The sequence below is a fragment of the Bicyclus anynana genome, chromosome 23, assembly GCF_947172395.1.
Source record: "Bicyclus anynana chromosome 23, ilBicAnyn1.1, whole genome shotgun sequence".
Taxonomy (NCBI): domain Eukaryota; kingdom Metazoa; phylum Arthropoda; class Insecta; order Lepidoptera; family Nymphalidae; genus Bicyclus; species Bicyclus anynana.
The window spans coordinates 1,638,085-1,650,687 of NC_069105.1; the positions used below are offsets into that span (position 1 = coordinate 1,638,085).

The 12,603-nt window shown below is 36.9% G+C and overlaps 1 protein-coding gene across 2 annotated transcripts in view; it reads left to right on the forward strand.

The window, feature by feature from the left end:
• LOC112043724 (brain tumor protein) overlaps window positions 1-12,603 on the forward strand; it is a 497,062-nt gene that overhangs the window by 20,781 nt on the left and 463,678 nt on the right. The window contains exon 1 of one of the 2 annotated variants that reach the window (XM_052888777.1): window positions 3,543-3,785. The exons of the other annotated variant lie outside the window; for it this stretch is intronic. The gene's annotated coding sequence lies outside the window, so the exon portion shown is untranslated. Of the gene's footprint in view, window positions 1-3,542; window positions 3,786-12,603 lie in introns of those variants that run through there. 2 annotated transcript variants of the gene reach the window in all.

Below are 12,603 nucleotides of genomic sequence, written 5' to 3' on the forward strand. Positions count from 1 at the left end.
ACTGATAACAGAATATAAATAATAAAGTATTATCTACTTTGAGATAGGTCAAGAACACGATTAAAATTAATAAATAATAAATATTTATATTAGAGTATGTTGAACCTGGTTGTTTTAAATAAGTTTGTGTGTTGAACCAGTTTATTTTAGTATTTTGAACCTGGTAGTTTGTTGACTGGTGAGAGGCTTCGGCCGTGGCTAGTTACCACTCTGCCGAAAACAACGTACCGCCAAGCGATTTAGCGGTTTGGTACGATGTCGTGTAGAAACCGAAAGGGGTGTGGATTTTCATTCTCATCCTAAAAAGTTAGCCTGTTTTCATCTTAGATTGCATCATCACTTACCAACAAGTGAAATTGTATTCAAGGGCTAACTTGTAAAGAATAAAAAAAAACAGTTTTATTAGTTGAACGAACGAATAATAAAACTCCCATCCAAACATAACCTTTTTAGCTTAGTACTTACCTACCTCTCAGAAAAAAAATTAAAAAAAAATTCAACCGACTTCAAAATCACAAAAATATTTCCAATAAACTAAAAAGCGAAAAATGACATCGTGTGACACACCTTCCTTTGAAAGCGAGTTTCTTTTATGTCGGTTAAAAAGAAACACATATTTTATATAAACAAATACATTAATTTAAGTATTTTTAATACAAATCTGTTTAGAATAACGTTAAAACACTTATTAAAAAAGAAATCGTATAAAACCAAAAAGCTATGCCTATTTTGCGAAAGTCGAAAAATGTTTTATAGAATCGCCCGTCTAGGTCACTGACCTCGTAACGTCGTTATCAGATAAACGTAAACATTCAAAGTCGAGAACCAACAAATAAATTGTAATGTCCACATTATCATACGATTTTGTTAAACACAGCTGAGCGGGCGATTAGCGAAAATAGTGAGAGATAAAAGCCCAATTTCCATAATGTATCGATAAAATTTGTTTTATTTATAAATATTTGATTTTACGACAAATCTATTTTTGAAAGTCAATTTGATCGTCTTTACGAAAAAAGCCGCTTTTATATTAAAGCTGCCGAAATTTAGATAACTTTTGTTAAACACCGATTGATGCGTAATAAAATTCATCTAAATCGGTAAATAATATAAATATAGTAAAATCCAACGTGCTTTATCCCATATTTTTTAGTTTTATTATCTATGCCTGTAATTTACAAATTTTTTATCATTCACAAATTAATTTTTCCGGTATTAAAAGTAGCTTGGTTTTTTATGCTCCAAGTTCCAATTTATCTTTATTTACAAAAAATCATAAAAACATTTCATCAGTTTAGTTATTTTACAGACTAGTTTTCATATTTCTAATATTAAGTGTATTAGATATAGACATAAATAATCTATTATACCTATGCCTTCGATTTGGAGGGCGTAGGTTCGAATCCGGCTTGGGTTATTCACCTCTAACATTTCAGTTAAATGTGCATACTAAGAAATTAAATACCTGTCTCAAACAGTGAAGGAAAACATCGTGAGGAAACCTGATAATTTTCTTAATTATCTAGGTAAGTGAAGTCTGGCAATCCGCATTGGGCCAGCGTGGTGAACTACCCCTCTAATTCTGAGAGGAGACTCATGCTCAACTTTGAGCCGGTTATAGGTTGCTAATGATGAACTTTATCAAGGTAGGTAGGTTCATTGAAAAACAAAACAAACATTACAGTAATCCAAGTTTCATCCTCTATTTCTGTTAATTAAAATGTAAATATACGCTTAATATGTGTGAAACAGTGTACACGCTCGACGTACAAATCCCACTTGTATTCGAAACCACATCCTAAATGTTCGTGTAACATTTAGTTATTAACAATGCTCCTTGATACATTTAAATTTATAATAAATATTTAATTTTAAGGTAACCCCTTCGCGAATTGTATTCTAGTGGGCAAAATTAATTTATAATAATGTTCAAATTTAAACTCACTCAGCTTTGAATAATCTATACTAATATTATAAAGCTAAAGAGTTTGTTTGTTTGTTTGCTTGAACGCGGAAAACTCAGGAACTACTGGTCCCATTTGAAGAATTCTTTCAGTGTTAGATAGCCCATTTATCGAGGAAGGCTATAGGCTATATATTATCCCGTACTCCTAGGGCAACGGGAAACACGCGAGTAAAATTGCGCGGCGTCAGCTAGTACAAAATAAACATGAGAACTTTTTAAAAATTTATAAAAAATGCTGCCTCTCAGTTTGCGAGTCTTTTACAAGCAATCGGCGGTCAGGGTTCCAGACTCCAGACTAAGAAACCTTCTCACAATACACGCCTTGATTACTTTGTATCCGATTCCTGAATCAAAGTTCATAGTTAAGCGCAAGCTTTTTAAGGTACTGATACTTTTTGCCCAAAAACTGACTAAAATGATTATTGGAACAATAATGGTCAACTGAACAAATGTACGTAATTTATTAATACTGAATATATCACAAAATATGACCCAAATTTAGATGAAAATAGAACGCGCAGCAAGCAATATACAATATTTCAATAAAAATTAACATGAACTTTTATTGAATTAAATTAAATATGACCCAAATTGTGCTGAAAATTGAATGCACAGTAAGGTTCTTTAGGTAACCTATTTGCTTGCTTTAAATAAAATGCCATGTAATCTAAACCTGAGATGAACAAACGAAATGAAAACATGCAGCAAATCGCAACAATTGAATCATCAGTTGCATATAAAATTACGTTACCACGTGTAAGCAAAAATATCACGTTACAAAAAACTGCACGGATTAATTATTCGATATTACACGGTAGCCTAATCAACTTACATAACATTATCGACATCGGCCAACGTCAACCGCACGTCACTAATAGTCTAAGAGCCAATGATGGTTAGAGTTTCGTCATTTTGACAACCCTGGGACTTACCATCTAGGGTACAACTATATAGTTTTACATTACTAGCAGACGCTTTGTGGTTTTGCATAGTTACCGTGGGATTACGGTGATAAAATATAGCCTATGATACTCACAAAGAACGTGGCTTTCTATTGGTAAAAGAATTTTCAAAATCAGTTTATTAAAACCAGAGATTACCCCTTACAACCTCACAAACTTTTCCTATATAATATTATAATAGATTATAAGCTACATTGGGTCGTAACGTTTGGATCTTGGTGACTTTAGGAGGTAGCAGGTAACAAATGTTTTGGTCATCAATCAAATAAAAGATCGAACGAATGTGTATTTTTAGTATATTAAAATTTAGGAATAATATGAAAAATTATGTCGCCAAATTTGCACACACTCAAAGCTTACCTATACCTTTATAAATAGGAATTTAAGTATCATCATTACTTTACAATATTGTGTAAATAAATAATGTAAAAAGCAATACATGTTTTTACGGATTTTATTAAATCTATATGTCTGGTAATATGCTCGCAAAACCATTGTGATCCAAACTATTTGTCTATCGTACTAACTTTCAGATGTTATAAAATGACGAAGCTCTCAAAACCGCAGGCTCTCGGTCTATAAACGTAATCGGCCGGTTATCGTTCGCCGGGTTTCAGTACGTACAGACGCGCGCTCTATGGCCACTTTCCCGCCAACTATCAATTCGAAATACGAATACGTTTTTCTTTTAATTCACAATATTACGATGTGCATGTGAGCAGTTTTAATTTTCTTTTTTTTTAATCATTAAAAGTGAGGTTTTATGTTATCGGTGGTATAAAAACTTTTTTGTATTTGTTATATTCAAGCTGACTGTTTATTGGATTTCCTTTCATTACGGATTTTATAATTAAAAGGTAAGTGAATAGTGGTAAATGTTAAATTATATTAAGTAAATAGTAAGTATTAAAATGATGGTTTGAAAGCGAAAGTTGTATTCTAATCAGACTGTATGTTAAACAGTATGTTTTTTATGCAATGTACACTTGCACTTCACTACAATTATTAAGCCTGATGAAAAGCATTATTACGGCCTAAGTTAGAAGACGCCTATTCACTCGTGCTTTAAATGTGTTTAAACTAGCTTAAGTTGCTTAAGTTAAGACTTGGTAAGGTTACTTGGTCGCTAACTATGGGCCTCATAAGAAATCTCAGTGTCTCTTAGGAGTATTTCTGCGTGAATCAAAAATGAGGAGATCCGCAGAAGAACCAAAGTCACTGACATAGCTCAACGAGTTGCGAAGTTAAAGTGTGCATAGTTCGAAGAAAATTTGGAATGCTTTTCCGGCATTTGTGTTTCCTGACACTCATCATCATCATATCAGCCGATGGACGTCCACTGCTGGACATAGGTCTTTTGTAGGGACTTCCAAACATCACTATACTGGGCCACCTGCATCCAGCGAATCGCTGCGACTCGCTTGATGTCCTCGGTCCACCTAGTGGAGGGTCGACCAACACTTTCCAGTGCGGGGTCGCCATTCCAGCACCTTGGGACCCCAACGTCCATCCAGTTCGTCCAGTATGGGCCTTAAAAAAAAAAAGAAAATAAAAAAGTGATGCAGAAAAATTCGCTGCAATGCCGCGTGGATTTGCATGCGGGATTGCCACCTCTGCAGGTTGCATACATATAGAAAATTGCGAAATGCCGTGCTCGGCTCCAATTACTGCACTCTTCCAACTTTTCTCGAACGGAAATTACGAATTCGGTGATTAGTTCCTTGTTTTTTTCAACCCTTCGATGTTATAATAAAGGTTTATGTGGTTTATTTTTCGCTTAGCAAATCTGGGCGATCGATCGGTGTATTTCTTTTATAATATTTTCTGTTTTTCTTTTCCATAAACGCAAAGTTACATTAACACACTAATATTATAAAGGCCTCCGTGGCGCAGTGGTATGCGCGGTGGATTTAATGACGGAGGTCCTGGGTTCGAATCCCGGCTGGGCCGATTGAGGTTTTCTTAATTGGTCCAGGTCTAGCTGGTGGGAGGCTTCGGTCGTGGCTAGTTACCACCCTACCGATAAGGACGTACCGCCAAGCGATTTAGCGTTCCGGTACGATGTCGTGTAGAAACCGAAAGGAGTGTGGATTTTCATCCTCCTTCTAACAAGTTAGTCCGCTTCTATCTTAGATTACATCATCACTTACCATCAGGTGATATTGTAGTCAAGGGCGTACTTGTAAAGAATTAAAAAAAAGGCAAAAATTTGCGTGAGTGTGTGTTTGTTCCTCCTTTGTTCTGCGTCTACTGAAGCGATTTGGCTGAAATTTGGAATGGAAATAGATTTTACTCTGGATTAACACATAGGTTACTTTTTATATCGGAAAAATCCATGTTTCCTGCGAGATTTGTGAAAAACTGAAGCACACACGACTCACTGTTGAACACGAGTCTCATCTCAGAATGAGAGGGGTTAGGCCATAGTCCACCACGCTAGTCCAATGCGGATAGGATAACTCTATCGAATCATTAACACTAAATACGTTTTGTTATACCAGTTTATTAAATCGAGTTTACATGTTTTTTTTATAGTTATTTATTATCATCATTAACAAGTCATATTCGGCTAACTATTGAGCACGAGTCTCATCTCAGAATGAGAGGGGTTAATCTAGTAGTCCACCACGCTGGCCCAATGCGGTTAGGCAGACATCACACACGTAGAGAATTAAGAAAATTCTCAGGTATGCAGACATCACACACGTTGTTTTTCCTTTACCATTTGAGACACGTGACATTTAATTTCTTAAAATGCCTGAAAAGTTGGAGGTGCATGCCCCGGACCGGATTCGAACCTAAGCTCTCCAAATCGAATGCAGAGGTCATATCCACTGGGCAGTGGCGTGCACTTTATAGATGCAAAGAAGCACTGCCTACCCTAAGGACTCAATACAAACCTATGTTGGACCACACAATACATAATGCACAATGAATTTTCCAATATTTCCTTACTGCTTACCTTGGGTAAAAACCTTAAGCACGCCACTGCCACTGGACTATCACGTCTCTTACGTTATTTAAACAAAAATAATTGTTAAATTCCAGTTGCGTTGACACATAATTTTTCAGTATAAATAGGTAGGAAATTACGCTGAAAAATGGGTAAAATATTCGTTTTCCATATATCTGACTGGAAAAGTTAAAATGCAACAGCGGCCGTGAATCAACCGGACAAATAAATTTGAAGCCAACATGCATTCCTGGTTTTAATATCTCATTCGTTAAACGGAATACCTACTTTTTTTTCAAAAACACAATGCACTACGAATAATAAATGTTTAAATGTCTGTTTATAAATCTTTAATGAACACGTTTGAGTCATCATCATCATCATTATCAACCCATATTCGGCTCACTGGGTTGAGATTTTCTTAATTGGCCCAGGTCTGGCTGGTGGGAGGCTTCGGCCGTGGCTCGTTACCACCCTACCGACAAAGACGTCAAGCGATTTAGCGTTCCGGTACGATGTCGTGTAGAAACCGAAAAGGGTGTGGATTTTCATCCTCCTCCTAAAAAGTTAGCCCAAATACATCTTAGACTGCATCATCACTTACCATCAGGTGAGATTGTACTCAAGGGCTAACTTGTAAATAATAAAAAAAACTAATAAATACATGAAAATAATTGACTTTGAATTACCTTTACTTTTCAATGGCTAAAAAGAAATTATATTTTTTAAACACGACCTTCAAAAATATTAATAATTGATTGAAAATATTTTAATTTTTACCAAAAACCCAAGTAAAAATGATATTTATGACTTAAAATTCAGTAATGGGATCAGATCACTGACTTATGTATACACACAAAATTTCATCTAAATCGATCTTGTCGTCTAAGAGAAGTTACGAGACATACACGTAGATACAAACGAACTATAATTATATAGATAAGTAAGGGTTCTAAAACTAAGGTAAAAGCCTGTCAAGTGTAAATACAACAGTGGAATAAACGGGGGTCAAACCTAAGACCCTTCGAATTCAGTTAACTCTCAAACCCATTTTACGAGTAAGTATATATATATAAAGGCATGTCTTTTTTTAAACATGGCTAATATTTTCATTTCCACTTTAAAAAGTTTGAGTAAGCCGCTCGACAATATTACAAAAGGCGGGGATCGAACTCTGGACTTCCACATAACCTACGGAGATTACCGTATTGAGTCTGTTATGTAAACTCAACGAAACTTTCAACGAAATGAAACCTAAAAATTCGTTTGGCCGCGAAAATAGTTAAGGTTATTTCCTAAGTAAACGTTCGCTAAAGCTTTAGAAGAATTTAATTTTAAACAAAAACTCAAAGCCCAAGTAAAAATGATATCTCCAAATTGAAACGCAGCGCGGGGGTAGGCGAAATAAATTAAAAGCCAACAAGCGCTCTCAAGTTTAATAGCTCATTCCATTACGAGCCTCGGCCGGGGTCGGTCGTGGATTCATTAATATTGTGATTTATTCTACCTCCCCCGATTGATGGACTGACTCCTTAATCATAATCCTGCCTGATTGATTTCGATTTAAAATTTTGAAAATCCTTTGACACTCGTGAATTAAGCCAATTAGTGTCTTAACAATTTTCTTACTTATCATAGTTAAGAAGTATGACGGCCTCCATGGCACAGTGGTATTCCCGGTGGATTTACAAGACGGAGGTCTTGGGTTCGATCCCCGGCTAGGCCTGGATGTTCTTAATTGGTCTAGCTGGTTTTGGCAATTGGGAGGCTTTGGCCGTGGCCAGTTACCACTCTACCGGCAAAGACGTACCGCCAAGCGATTTAGCGTTCCGGTACGATATCGTGTAGAAACCGGAAGAGTGTGGATTTTCATCATCCTCCAACCAAGTTAGCCTGCTTCCATCTTAGATAGACTGCATTATCACTTACCATCAGGTGAGATTGTAGTCAAGGGCTATCTTGTAAAGAATAAAAAAAAGTGTTCGAGGCACCGAGGTGTAAAACCACCAACTTTTTAACTCCAGGTTGGGAACTTTTATTTAATGTAAAATAAATAAAAGACGGACGGACAGCGGAGTCTCGATAATAGGGTCCCGTTTTTCCTTTACCGGAATCCTAAACAGGTGTGTAGCTCGTAAGGAGATGGTTCAAAATTGTATGGAGCCCAGGATCATTCATTGTACCCTGGCGGAAATAAAAGAAAATAATTTTTTAACTACTTTTGATTATACAAATCTACGAATTCACTTTAATTCTTTCGAAATAATATCCATTTTCTCTCAAAAAATGCAACACTACTATGGATAATAATGGCGGGTTGATGACGTTCTCAACGCAGTAGGCGATTTGACGTTTGCTGTCAATTGTCATGTCATAGTTGTATGGGCGCCATCTTGATAAAACTCGGGTTTTAATTTTATTTATTTCTTTTTATTTAGTTACATTTAATCATTTATTTAGATTTTAATAAAATCCTTGTATTTTATAAATTTTAATGATACAGGTACAAGAGTGAAACCTGAAATGGACCATTTCCTTTCCAAGTTTAAATACCTATACAAAATGTACCCAATAAATCTATATCAAATCAAAACTTGACATTGTTTTGATTCCATTAGGATTGTATAATCACTATTGGTTCTATTCAAAGTGGAGTCAAATGAGGGTTCAATTGTACAAATGCCTACTCGAATACCTATTTATAGCGACAATTATTTGCTTAATTCCCCGTGGTCCTTGTCTCGTAGTCCCTTCCCGATTTCCCAGATTGGATCAATAAAAATGTCTTAGAACTATTCCCGACTTTTTTTTTTTATTCTTTACAAGTTAGCCCTTGACTACAATCTCACCTGATGGTAAGTGATGATGCAGTCTAAGATGGAAGCGGGCTAACTTGTTAGGAGGAGGATGAAAATCCACACCCCTTTCGGTTTCTACACTGCATCGTACCGGAACGCTAAATCGCTTGGCGGTACGTCTTTGCCGGTAGGGTGGTAACTAGCCATGGCCGAGGCGATTTATTGAAAAAATATCGATTACAACATTGATTACAATATATTTTTTGATTCGGCAGTATTATATGTCTTGTAGCCATGATAGCCAAGTGGGTATGCTCTGCCTCCGATTCCGGAGGGTGTGGGTTCGAATCCGGTCCGGGGCATGTCCCTCCAACTTTTCAGTTGTGTGCATTTTAAGAAATTAAATATCACGTGTCTCAAACGGTGAAGGAAAACATCGTGAGGAAACCTGCATACCAGAGAATTTTCTTAATTCTCTGCGTGTGTGAAGTCTGCCAATCCGTATTGGGCCAACGTGGTGGACTGTTGGCCTAACCCCTATCATTCTGAGAGCTCAGCAGTTAGCCGAATATGGGTTGATAACGACGAAGGTGTAGAATGGGATATTATTATTATAATGTTTTAAATCATATCTGAAAAATTAATCCAGCATGGTACTGAACCCCAAATCAAGAGCTACAGAAGTTGTTTTAACCGCTACGTTGCTGGGAATCTGCAATAACCATTAATTCTCAGGAGAGAAGGGAAAATTTGATTAAGATTGAATTTTATTAGGCAATTAAAATTCATCATATTCCCTTCGAAGTACCTTTTTCAGTTTATAAAAGGGCACAGCGTTTCATTATTTTTTTCTTTTTTAGGGTTCCGTATGAAATCGTCGTGTTTTTTAAGACATTAAATTATAAGCTTATACTAATATTATAAAAATTAGTATTTGTGAATCTACTGAACCGATTTTGAAAATTCTTGCACCAATAGAAAGAGACGTTATTTGAGTATCATAGGCTTATGCCAGCATACAGCATCATGCTATGTCAAATAGGTGCGGAGCATTATTGAAAAAGTGGCAAAACCGCAAAATAAATTTCTTTTTCAGAGCTTTCGTTGCGTCCCTACAACCTCAGAATCATACAAACACACAAACCTGACACATTTATATTAGTATAGATTACTTTTAAAACATTCATTATTTATATTTTATACCTACGGAATACTTAACCCGCGTGTACGGCTCGCCCATGACCGGGGTTTTATTAATACAGGGCCTTTGATGAATGTCGCAATTTAATGGAATCACAAAAAGATGTAAAAATAACTGAGGGTCAGATTTTTATTGAATTTGATTTTAAAACTTTTTTTACGCTTCCTCTTTTGTTATTACCTTTAAAATATGATATTTTATAATAATAACACCTCTATAACAATAGCATATTCTATATTTATATATATTATGTATATTTACTATAGATTTAGGTAGGTTTGTTATCACCATTTAAAAATATAAGGCATCATTTGTATTCTGTGCAACTGTTGAACTTTGCCAGCCTATAATTACTATCACCACTATCGGTACGTTTAATTTCCCACTGAAAAGGCCAGGCATTCCTCATAGGAGAAGGATTATTGAACTTAGATCCACCGCGTTGCTTCATTGCGAGCTGGCGGGCTAATGTTTTCCTCTTTACTAAAGTAAACGCATCTCAGTATCGTCGTCGTCATCAACCCATATTCAGTTCACTGCTGAGCTCGAGTCTCCTCTCAAAATGAGAGGGATAAGGCCAATAGTCCACCACGCTGGCCCAATGCGAATTGGCAGACTTTATAAACGCAGAGAATTAAGATAATTCTCTGGTATGCAGGTTTCCTCACGATGTTTTCCGTCACTTGATATTTTTAATTTCTTAAAATGCACACAACTGAAAAGTTTTAGGTGCATGCCCCGGACCGGATTCGAACCCAAACCCTCCGAAATCGGAGGCAGAGGTCATATCCACTGGGCTATCACGGCTCTCATCATCACGGAATCATCTCCCTCGAGGTAAATACTCGAGACTCACGGGTCTAAATAACAAATCATCAAGGTTAGTCATCTCAGCATAACATGATATTTTCCAAACAGAGAAATTTATACGAGAAAAACTAGTGGAAAACTAATAAATTTCCTCCAACAAAGATGTAATTTTTAATTAAAGCCCCCGAAGCCTTTTGAATAATCACCAATTTGCGGCGTTCGAAAGCGCCGCAGAACTTTCATTACGGCTTTTAACTAATTAACTTTATATTCAACTCGTAAAATGCGGTTAAAAGATATTTAGGTTTTATCGATTTTAACTGATTCATAGCTGCAATAGCTCAACGGTAAGAGGGGTGGAGATACGTGATAGCCCAGTGGATATGACCTTTGCCTCCAATTCCGGACGGTGTGGGATCGAATCCGGACCATTCCGGGGCATGCACCTCCAACTTTTCAGTTGTGTGCATTTTAAAAAATTAAATATCACGTGTCTCAAACGGTGAAGGAAAACATCGTGAGGAAACCTGCACGCCAGAGAATTTCTTAATTCTTTGCGTGTGTGAAGTCTGCCAATCCGCGTTGGGCCAGCGTGGTGGACTATTGGGCTAACCCCTCTCATTCTCAGAGACTCGAGCTCGGCAGTGAGCCTTAAATGGGTTGATAAGACGAAGAGGGGAGGTGGTTCGATCCCCGCCCCGTTGGTCTATTGTCGTACCGACTCCTAATACAGTCGTTCCCGACTAGATAGAGGGGAATGGAAATATTGGTCATATTTAAAAAGATATGACAAATATTCTTTTAAAAAAAAATAGGCCTTTTGTTTGATTTTCAAACTATGTCACCAAGCCTCTATCAACTAACGACTCCCTAAGACACTTTTAATGTCGTCAGTCCACCTTGATCGGCTAATGGCAGGCGTCCACTGATCCGCATCGGTCCGGTCGTTCTTTGTATGGAACGTCACACAAGTGCATCCACTGATCAGCATCGTACGGAATGCATCGAACGGATTTTATCTACGGGAATATTAAAAATCCGTTTGATACGATGCGTCCGATACTTACGGTGCGGATCAGTAGACGCCTGCCAAAATACTGCGCTTTACTGTCAAGATCGCCTTTTTAACACCTTAATATAGTTATTGTACACAAATATTCTATAAATTGAATTTTAGTAAACAAAATAAATCCACTGTTACTTTTAAATTTCTACCAGTTAGGTATAGGTTAAACAGAAAATGTCTCTTCATCATTATGAACCCATATTCGGCTCCAGCAGTGAGCTCGAGTCTTCTCTTAGAATTTGAGGGGTTAGGTCAATAGTCTACCACACTGGCCCAATGCGGATTGGCAGACTTCACATACGCAGAGAATTAAGAAAATTCTATGGTGTGCAGGTTTCCTCACGATGTTTTCCTTCACCGTTTGAGACACGTGATATTTGATTTCTTAAAATGCACACAACTGAAAAGTTAGAAGTGCATGCCCTGGACCGGATTCGAACCTACGCCCTCCGGAATCGGAGGCAGAGGTCATATCCACTGGGCTATCACGGCTCAAATGTCTCTTATGTATAGGTAATCGAAACTAATCCTATAAAGACAAGAGTTGATTGTTTGACACGAATATGCTCCGAGACAACTAAAGCGATTTTGAAAATTCTTGCACAGATTGAAAGCTATATTATCAGAGAGTAACATGTGCTAAAATTTTATCCCCGTATTCCCCTGGGAACAGGAACTACGCGCATGAAACCGCGGAGCGTCTGCTAGAGTAAAATACGGTGCAATAGCATTTTATCGAAATCCCTTAATATAAATGTAAAATACAATCCAATTATATTAAATTTCAATTTGTAAATGAGTTCGTAATCGCATTATAAGAACAAAGTGGCAATTGTGTATTGGAATA